This window comes from Polistes canadensis, unplaced genomic scaffold (assembly GCF_001313835.1).
Source record: "Polistes canadensis isolate GaletaPanama2010 unplaced genomic scaffold, ASM131383v1 scaffold_325, whole genome shotgun sequence".
NCBI classification, from domain to species: domain Eukaryota; kingdom Metazoa; phylum Arthropoda; class Insecta; order Hymenoptera; family Vespidae; genus Polistes; species Polistes canadensis.
Window position 1 is genome coordinate 111,303 of NW_014569872.1, and position 9,303 is coordinate 120,605.

The 9,303-nt window shown below is 41.2% G+C and overlaps 1 protein-coding gene across 17 annotated transcripts in view; it reads left to right on the forward strand.

Moving 5' to 3' along the window:
* Positions 1-1,294: 1,294 nt before the first annotated feature.
* Positions 1,295-9,303, forward strand: part of LOC106791611 (protein capicua homolog) — a 31,220-nt gene continuing 23,211 nt past the window's right edge. For 5 of the 17 annotated variants that reach the window (XM_014757363.1, XM_014757380.1, XM_014757379.1 and 2 more), the window contains exon 1: positions 4,663-5,696. The gene's annotated coding sequence lies outside the window, so the exon portion shown is untranslated. The other 12 variants (XM_014757369.1, XM_014757368.1, XM_014757374.1 and 9 more) reach the window with 12 other exon arrangements.

A 9,303-nucleotide genomic window follows, 5' to 3' on the forward strand; every position in this document is an offset into this window, starting at 1 on the left:
TTTAACCATTCAAGATCGACACCTGCTAAATCGATAATCGAGATTCCATTCGACTAGAAGAAAAGAAAAAAAGAAAGCCATTATTACTCTTTTTAAAAGAATCGTTTTAAAACAATGTACAGTGTGCGGTGACCTCTAGAAATTTTTTATCCGAGGTTTAATCGCGATCTTACCAAATATCGATAAATTACGTTTCGTAAAAATCGATACATTTGAATTTGATTGGATCTCGTTATAATCGAATAGATGTTTGATAAAATGGCGCGTATCGAGAGAAATCTTTGACGAGGGAACCAGGAGACCGTGTTCGCATATCCAAGATTCATTTCATTAAGTGAGTAATAGAAGAACTCGTAGAAGGGGCTACAAGTGTCATTCAAGTGCAGCGGCTGAAACGGTGGTGGTGGTGTGGTGGAGTGGTGGTACGGTGACGGTAATGTAGTGGTGGTGGTGGTGGTGGTAGTGGTAGCAACGGAGGCTGTGCGTGTCGCTTCTTTCACAGCGCGCAACAATAATAGTTTTAACGATTTGCAATCGATCTCCCGATACGAATACGAACGACGATGATTCGAAAGAAAGGAAAAAAGAAAGAAAAACACAGGTGTGTGTGTGTACTTGTGTACGCACGTAACAAGTTATACTTCTTTGGCGCATGTATATACTATATTGGAAAAGTCTGAAATCATGATACCTCCTTGCACATCATGTGATCCTGTTACAAGATCGAATTTTCGACAAAATTTTTAAAGTGCTCTCGAAAAACTAAAATTTTTAACAGGATTACATGATGTGCGAGGAGGTATCACGACTTTTGTATGCCACTTCTTCGGACATCATGTGATCCTATAACAAAATTTAATTTTCCATAGAACTTTGTAATTTATAGAAGTGGATCTCGATCGATCGTGGTGTGTTTTTTTTTTCTTTTCAATAACATCTTTGAAATACAGTATAAATTATTGTTTTTGATTTTATTGTCGATTCACAATACGACTGCTGCACATTTTTAAATTTAATTTGGTATTCAGGAACTCAATCAAACACGTGAACAATGCATCAAGCTGGCTATTACGCGACTAACTTCATGCTGTTAATTTCATATCGGTATGCGCGCGCATCGTAAATACCGACAAACTTCGTACTGTTAATTTTGTGTCGCTGTGCGCGCGCATCGTAAAAATTCACTCTCATCATTTTTTTCCCCAAACGCGCGCGAAAAGAAGTATAACTTCAAAAAGAAAACAAGAAAAAGAGAAAGAGAGAAAGAAGGAGAGAGAGAGAAAGAGAGAGAGAGAGAGCGAGAAAAAAAAAGAGAAATGCATTAAGAAGATCGCGATTTCAATGCGCTACTACTCCGTAACTCTCTGACGTTCCACACCGAGCAAAGCAACCTTTCCTATTCTCTCTCATTTCCAGTGTACGGAGGCGTGTTCGTTATCCCCACTAGCTTATCCTTCCACCCTTTCCTCGTTGCTTGGTGTCCCCTCCTATCTTGCCCGGCGACAAGCATTCCAGGAACCATGGACTCTACACAGCTTTTCTCTTTCGTTCTTGTTCCTATGAAGCGCACAACGAAACGACGACGACGACGACGACGACGATGACTACGATGACTACGATGACTACGATGACTACGACGATGAAGGTTTAAAGCACTCTTCCTCTTCGTTCCTTCTTTTCCTCGGAGCTTCTCTCACTTCTCGTCATCGTCGTCGTCGTCGTCGTGACGTCGTCGTCGTAGGAACGTTCTTCTCCCCAGCAACGAGACTTTTCCTCTCCTCCCTCTCTTTCTCTTTCTCTATTACCCCTATATTTCTCCTTCTTTCAGCTGACGTATACGTATCCCACTCCGTATTTCTCACACAGCCGGTGAACGAAGAGGTGTTAGTCACTTCAAGGACGTTGCTGTAATTGGGATAGGTCGGATAGACGCGTTGGCTGGGGAGGAGGGAGAGGGTAGGTACATAGAAGAAGAAAGAGAGAGAGAGAAAGAGAGAGAGAGAGAGAGTGATAGAAAGAGAGAGAGATAAATAAAAAGAAAAAGATAAAGATAAGGATAAAGAAGGAAAGAGAGTAGAAGAGAAGAGAGGAGGGGAGTGGAATGGAGAGGAGTGGAGAGGAAAGGAGAGGAAAAGCAAGAGAAAAAGAAAGGCTGTGTGGTGCGTTTCTGTAAATGGCGGCTGGCCGGGCGTCGCGCGTCACAGCTGTTTCTATCTCTCTTCTTGGTGTCTTTCTTTCGGTCAACCGCGCGCGCGTTAGTCGCAGACGAGCGAGCAAAGTCTCCAGTAGTGCCGAAAAGTGCCGGGGATAGTAAACGCGCGCGCGCGCGCGGTGACAGAGAGCCTACGGGAGCCCTCGCCGGTACATTTTTCGCTCAAGTGCTTTCTTTATTGTGTATATGTGTTTGGTGTATGCGTATGCGTGTGTGCTACCGAAAGAAAGAAAGAAAGAAAGAAAGAAAAAGGGAGAAAGAGAGAGAGAGAGAGAAAGAGAAAGAGCAAGAGAGAGAGAGAGATAGAGAAAAGGAAAGAAAGAAAGAGAAAGAGAGAGAATCTACGCACGCACGTGCCCCGATCATCTCCCTCTTCTCGTTTATTTCTTCGAAGTGTTTATTGCCAATCGTCGATCTTTCTCTCTGCAGAGGATCTCGAGTATCGAGCAACATGGAGGAAGGTGCGGTGGTTCTTCGATAGTGCTCTCAGCGATAGGCTAGAGGAGTGAGCGGTACGACACCAGCGCCACAGGAGGATAAGGATCGTCGTGTTAGTCTCTTTCTGTTTGTCCCTCTTTCTCTCTCTCTCTCTCTCTCCTCTCTCTTTCTCTCTCTCTCTCTCTCTCTTTGTTTCTTTCTTTCTTGTTATTTCTTTTTTTCTTCATATATCTCTCTTTCTCTCTCTCCCTCTCGCTCTCTTTCTCTCTCTCTCTCTCTCTGTCTCTGTCTATCTTCCTCTAACTCCTATTCTCTCCTATGTCCTCTTGCCTTCTTCTTCTCTACGCCCGCACGCACTTGCTTTTCCGTTCTCGCCTTTGTTCGATGCGAAGCATATCCACCACACCACTACCACTACCACTACCGCCACCGTTGCCACCCCCGTCACAACCACCACCGTCGCCACGTACACGAACAAACACCACAGGTAAAGAAAACGATTAATTGAATATTGTTGCCACGCTCGATCTCTGTGGTACAAGGAGAACAGAAAGGATTATTAAACGACTAACATTACCCACTGGGAGAGTCCAACATATTTTAAGATCGACTAAATTTTGTTTGTTTGTTTATTTATAAATTATAGTGAAATCGATGAAAATTCGAATGAACTAATGCACCGAATTCTACTTGAAATTATATTATGTTTTTCCTTTATTTATTCCTTTTTAATCTTTCTTCTATCTCCCATGTTCTTTCGTATCGAAACTATTCGACAGATAAAAATGTTTAAGGATTTTATTATATTTATTTGACTATCGAGAGCTAAGATTAAAAAGTATTAACAGATATAAATTTGTAAATGTCTCTTACTTGACACGATACACCAAAACTCTCTCAATGAAGATAATAAAACCAGGCTAGTTACTATGTACGCACGTTCGTTCGTTCGTTCTTTCGAATAAGTAAGAAGAATTAGAAATCCATTTTATCACTATCCTGTCGTGTCCCGGAAATAGGTACCAACGTCGAGAGAAGTGTAGGGAATCGAACGAGTTGCCAAGTACGCGATGTGTCTTTTCAATAATTCTCGACTCCTGGTAACGACTCCTCGTATCGGCATTGATCGACACAGTTCTCTGTTTAAATCTGGCGCGCTTATGTAGATATCCTCGGGTCCGATATTTCGCGTTATCTATCTCTTTACGAATGGTACTCTCGAAATGACAACAAAATCTCGATAATAGTGCTTAAACCGCGTTATTTAAATTTCTACCAGAGATATTTTTCGAGTGCATAAATTCGAACACGTTGTTCTTATCAGAACGACAAGAGGCAAGCTTACGAGAAAATATTATTTGTTTTGTGTGTGTGTGTGTGTGTGTGAAGGGAAGGGAGAGAAATGCTTAAAGAAGCGATCAAATGTAAACCGTCAATTATAACATGGTTTCATTATATAGCAATGTCTTTTATAAATACATATTATAAAACACGGAACAGATTTATTTGTCCAGTTGGCTACACGTTGAGAATAAATTTCAATATATATATATATATATTCTGATAAAACATTTCTATTAAATATACACGTATCCGTGTGCACTTAGTGTCTCCATTTATTTTTTTCGAATCGTCAAATTAACAAATCAAAAACTAACCATAATAACACAATGACTCATTCGATCTAATTTAAAAGTATATAACAAAAACTGTGTCGACATAATAATCGTTATTATTATCCTTTATCATTAGTATTATCAATTCGTTATAATAATCAAAATGAAAGAACACAAAATAACGCGGCGGGCGGCCCTGGTGATAGAACAAACTACTATTAACAAACAAGTAGTAAGTAAGCAGGCTCGGCAACGTGTAACGTCGGCCCTGTGCTGCTCTTTAGCCGTATACTTCAGATTGTATATTCATCGTATTATATAGCCGGAACGTTCAAGAAAATGGAATGTTATTATTATTTATTATTATTTTCTTTTCTTATTTTGCTATAGTTTCCTTATTGAAATTAAAAATACGAGAGGAAATTGTAGAAATGAAGGCACGCAAAGAGTAGTAGTAGTAGTAGTAGTATAGTAATAGTAGTAGTAGTATATGACGCATCGTTGTTATTAAGAATCTTCGGATAGGTGTAAATGCAATTTGCACTGCATTCCCGCTCGGCAGCGACCGCGTGTCTGTTCTGTGTCCGATGTTCGGCGCGTATACGCGCGACCGACTGGCTCACGGCTGGTTGGTGGAGTAAACCGGGGGTAGAGTTTTTAGGGTAGGGAGAGCGTAGCGACGAGGAGGAGAACGTAGATGCGCGCGCGTGATCGCTCGGTTGTAAGAGCTAGCTAGCTGCCGGAGTGTAAAGCGGTTTAGTTGAGCAACCGAGAACTCCGAGACTGTACGTGATCGTCGTCGTGCGGCGGGGTGGCAAGAAAAGAGGAAGGAAGGAAGGAATGAATGGGTGGGGGAGAGTGTGAACGAGGCGTCGCACAGCGACGACGACGACTACGACGACGACGACGACGGTAACACGGTGACGAGTGCGAGCATACATCATATTACCTATCTATTAAAAAATAAAAATAAAAAAGAAAGAGAGAGAGAAAGAGAGATGTCAATAATTCGTAGGTGGAACGTTTGTGATTCTCGTTGGCGTACAACAGTAGTAGCGTATTGGTTAAATTGAATTCGCCAAAGCGTAGAATCGTATGAGTGACCGAAGACAGTCTTCCTCTATTCTCGCTTCCGATCTTCTTGTCCTATACCGGTTAGATGTTATATACGTATTACTATTGGTAGACTGTTCCATTCTTATTTCGTAGTGTGTGTGCTGTGTGTATATATACATGATATGTATGTGTATGTGTGCGAGATCCAACAAAAGAAGGAAAGTCGTGCCCGGACTCTCGGGGGGTAAAGAAGGAGGAGAAGAAGAAGAGGAGGAGGAGGAAGAGGAAAAAGGAGTACGGTGTGTTCCGAGTGCTTCTTTGCGAACCCGATAATTGCCTCGGAATTTACCAGTTCTGGGCATCGCGGTCTCTTGGTGTGTATGTGTGTGTGTTGTTCGTATGTGCATGTGTAGTACGTGTAGGTGTACGTGTATTAACCCTACCATTTGTGTGCTCTTGTTCATCGTGTTTCTCTACTCTCCTCTCCTGATCTTTTGTTCGAGACATTGATGGTTAGTGACCGAATGAAATAGAATGGCCGAAACTGGCGCCTAGGAAGGAGAACGTCGCCGTAGTGACAGATTACGGCGACGAGGACGAGGACGAGGACGGTAGTGGTGGTGTGGTGACGGCGACGGGTGGTAGTGACCATAGGCAGACCAGGCAGGCAGGACCCTGTATCCAAGAGAACCTCGCATTCTGCGTGAACTCGCTCTTTCAGTGCTCTGCATATAGGTGTGTGTGTGTGTCTGTGGTGTATGAGTGTGTGTATGTATGTATGTATGTGTATACCTCTCTCTAAGCTATCCCTGTGTGTTTGTTGTATGTGTGTGCTATTCTTTCGTACACGTTACTCGCGCGCATATATACAGAGAAACCGAGAAACGTACTCGTACGCGTACGCGTTAGGTTACGTGTATGCGCGCGTGTAAACGTGCACGTGCGCACGAGCTTTTATAATGTGTCAGTGACTCCCATGCCCGTGGTAAAAGCAAGCAAAGTAATTCGTCCTTGCTACGAGTATCTACTACCTCTACTCTAGGAGTCAGTATACGTCGCCTATAGCTTCTATTTATACGACGACCATACGCGTCTCGCACTTTCCTCGTCGGGCCTCCTCTCTCTTTCTCCTCTCTTTCTCTTCTCTCTTTCCCACACCACCTTCTTGCTTCCTCTCTCATTCCTCCCCTGATCGCACTCTCAACCTTTCGCTCCCACCTTCTCCTCTTACATTGACTCTCATCGTCCCACCAGTTTTCCCCTTTCGCGTTGGCATCCCCTCTTCCTTGCGAACACCAGCGTCGGGTCGTTCTTGTCCCTTTCGCTCCTTCTCTTTATCTATCTCTCTCTCTCTCTTTCTATCGTGCACGCACGCGCGCGCGCGCTCTTACTCTCTTTCTCCGACTCATACACGGAAAAGATATGCACAGACACATACACTTATAGAAAAACTTGTAACGATATTCGTTATGAGTGTGTGTCCGGCAGTGGTGGCGGTAGCGGCAACCCACCGACCGAACGGATCCGATTCTCCGTTCGGGTTGACTCGCAGCAGAAAAGAGATGGCCGGTGAACGGTGAATCGTGTCACGCGTCCACCCTTGTACTCTCGTGCATACTAGCGTATGCGCGGAATGTGCCACCGGGAACACAATGGGTTTATTGTGTTAGTGAATAATAATAGTAACGCTGTACGCCGCGTCAGTCGTCGTTGCTGCCGCCAACGACGGCACTACTACATTTTACTACACTACTCTAATACTACTATATATACTACTACTACACTTTACTACACTACTCTAATACTACTATATATATTACTACTACACTTTACTACACTTTACTATACTACTACTACTACTACTACTACCACTACACTTTACTATACTACTCTACTACTACTACTACTACTACTACTACTACTACCACACTTTACTATACTACTACTACACTTTACTACTACTACTAATACTATTCGTAAAACAGCAGAAGAGACAAGTAAGATTACGATGACGGTCACGATAAAAAAAAAAAAAAGGGGGTGACGATGAAAGTACTTGCTACTAAAAAGCGAAACTTCTAGATACGATAATAATACGTTCGTTTATGTACCCCATGTTTATCCTTTGATTGTAATGTTTTCTCATCAAAGCTTTTGATCGGAGAAAATTCTTGTCTTCCTATTTCCAACTATTATATCTCATACTCTTATAACTACGGACGAATAAAATCGAAGCTATGCTCTCTGGTATCACACGGTTGCATAGTTTCCTGTCTCTCCTCCTCTCCCTCTTTCTTCCTCTTTTGCCTTTCATTTCACGCGCCCACACAGAAACCCGCGCGCGCGTACACACGCTGCACACTATATAACTATCTTCCCTTTTCACTCTTACCTCTATCTCTCCCTCCCTCCCTCTCACCCACCCACCCACCCTCCATCCACCATACTCTTTCCCCTGTCCCTGTCCCCTCTTTTCCCACCCGTCTAATTTCTCTCCATTTTATCGTCTCTCCTTTCCTTGCATCGCATTTATCGTACACCTCGTGCTGCTTCCTTCGAGAGTATTACAGTTTCTAGAGACCCTTGACCGCACGAAATTTGATGCTGTTCTTCTCGTAGTCGCTCAGTTGACTACTCTACATTAAATGTCCCTTCGTAATACCTTGTTTTCAGTTGACTGACATTAGTATATATTCACTATACTATATCTGAATGATAATTATTTAATAGTATTTTTTTCTGTCAAATGTGTCTTTTGAAAGTTATCTCTCGATTTAATCTTTGCGAACAAAAATGAAATGGTTGATTGATCTTCTTTTACGTTTTAATATTCTTCTATGGTAGAGTGTAGATAATGATACCTTTCGTGATATTTAATTCTAGTAATATCTAGTAATTTCTCCCCAACGAAATATATATATATATATCATTTCTTTTTCTTACCTTACAGAGAAAGAGAGAGAGAGATTTTGCCATTTAACTGAAAACGAATCGATGCTCTCCTGGTCCAAGTTTAGACTCGGTCGTACATCTTAATTAGAACGCTTAATCGAATTATTAAAATCTTTCTTTATCCCATTCTTTTTTTAATTGGATTAGCCAAGTGGGGAACATCTATTTTAAATGTCTACCCTGCTACGTCAGATTTTCTTCTCACCGTCATCGTCATCATCATCATCATCATCATCTGTTAATTAACTAAATTTCATGCACGTCGATCTCCTCTTTCCTTATTTCGAAAGAACCGTCATAATAATAGAAACCGTATATATACATGTATTTATTTATACATGATATTTAAATATACATATATATATGTGTGTGTGTACTTTAGCGATAGTGAGAATTGTACGGAATTGACTGACCCACGTGATAGTGTCTGCGATATTATAGTCGATAAATAATGATAGACTGACGATAAACTTGTATCAATTTATGAACTTCCTTTTTTCCTTTTCAATCTATCGTACGTATAGAAAACAAATGTCCAGACCCCCCCTTCGCGTTTTCTTCGATTTTATTATTCTAGTTTCCAAAACGAGGAAAAAACAGAAAAGAAAGAAAGAGAAAGAGGATAGGAAAGAAAATGGCAGGGAGGGAGGGAGGGAGGGGGTCAATTGTCTGAAGGGATGATCAATTTTTAATTGGTTGTTTTAAAAAATGATTCCCTCGTCGCGGTGTAAATTTTGGAAATTCATTTACCGTCTAGCATAATTTATATCGAGATCCATGATGAATTAGAGTGGTAGCATACATTTCACCTGACATTCTTTTTATTTTCTTTCCCCTTTGGAAATTTAAAAAAAAAAAAAAGAAATGTTTTTTTAGGTGTAGAAATTCATTCGGTCTTAATAATGAATATTTACAATTTATTTTAAAAATGACACCGAATTCTTTATTTCTATATATATATATATATAATCAAATTGTAATAAATCATTGCTGTGTTGCATACAAGTAAAAATTGATTAAGCCATATAT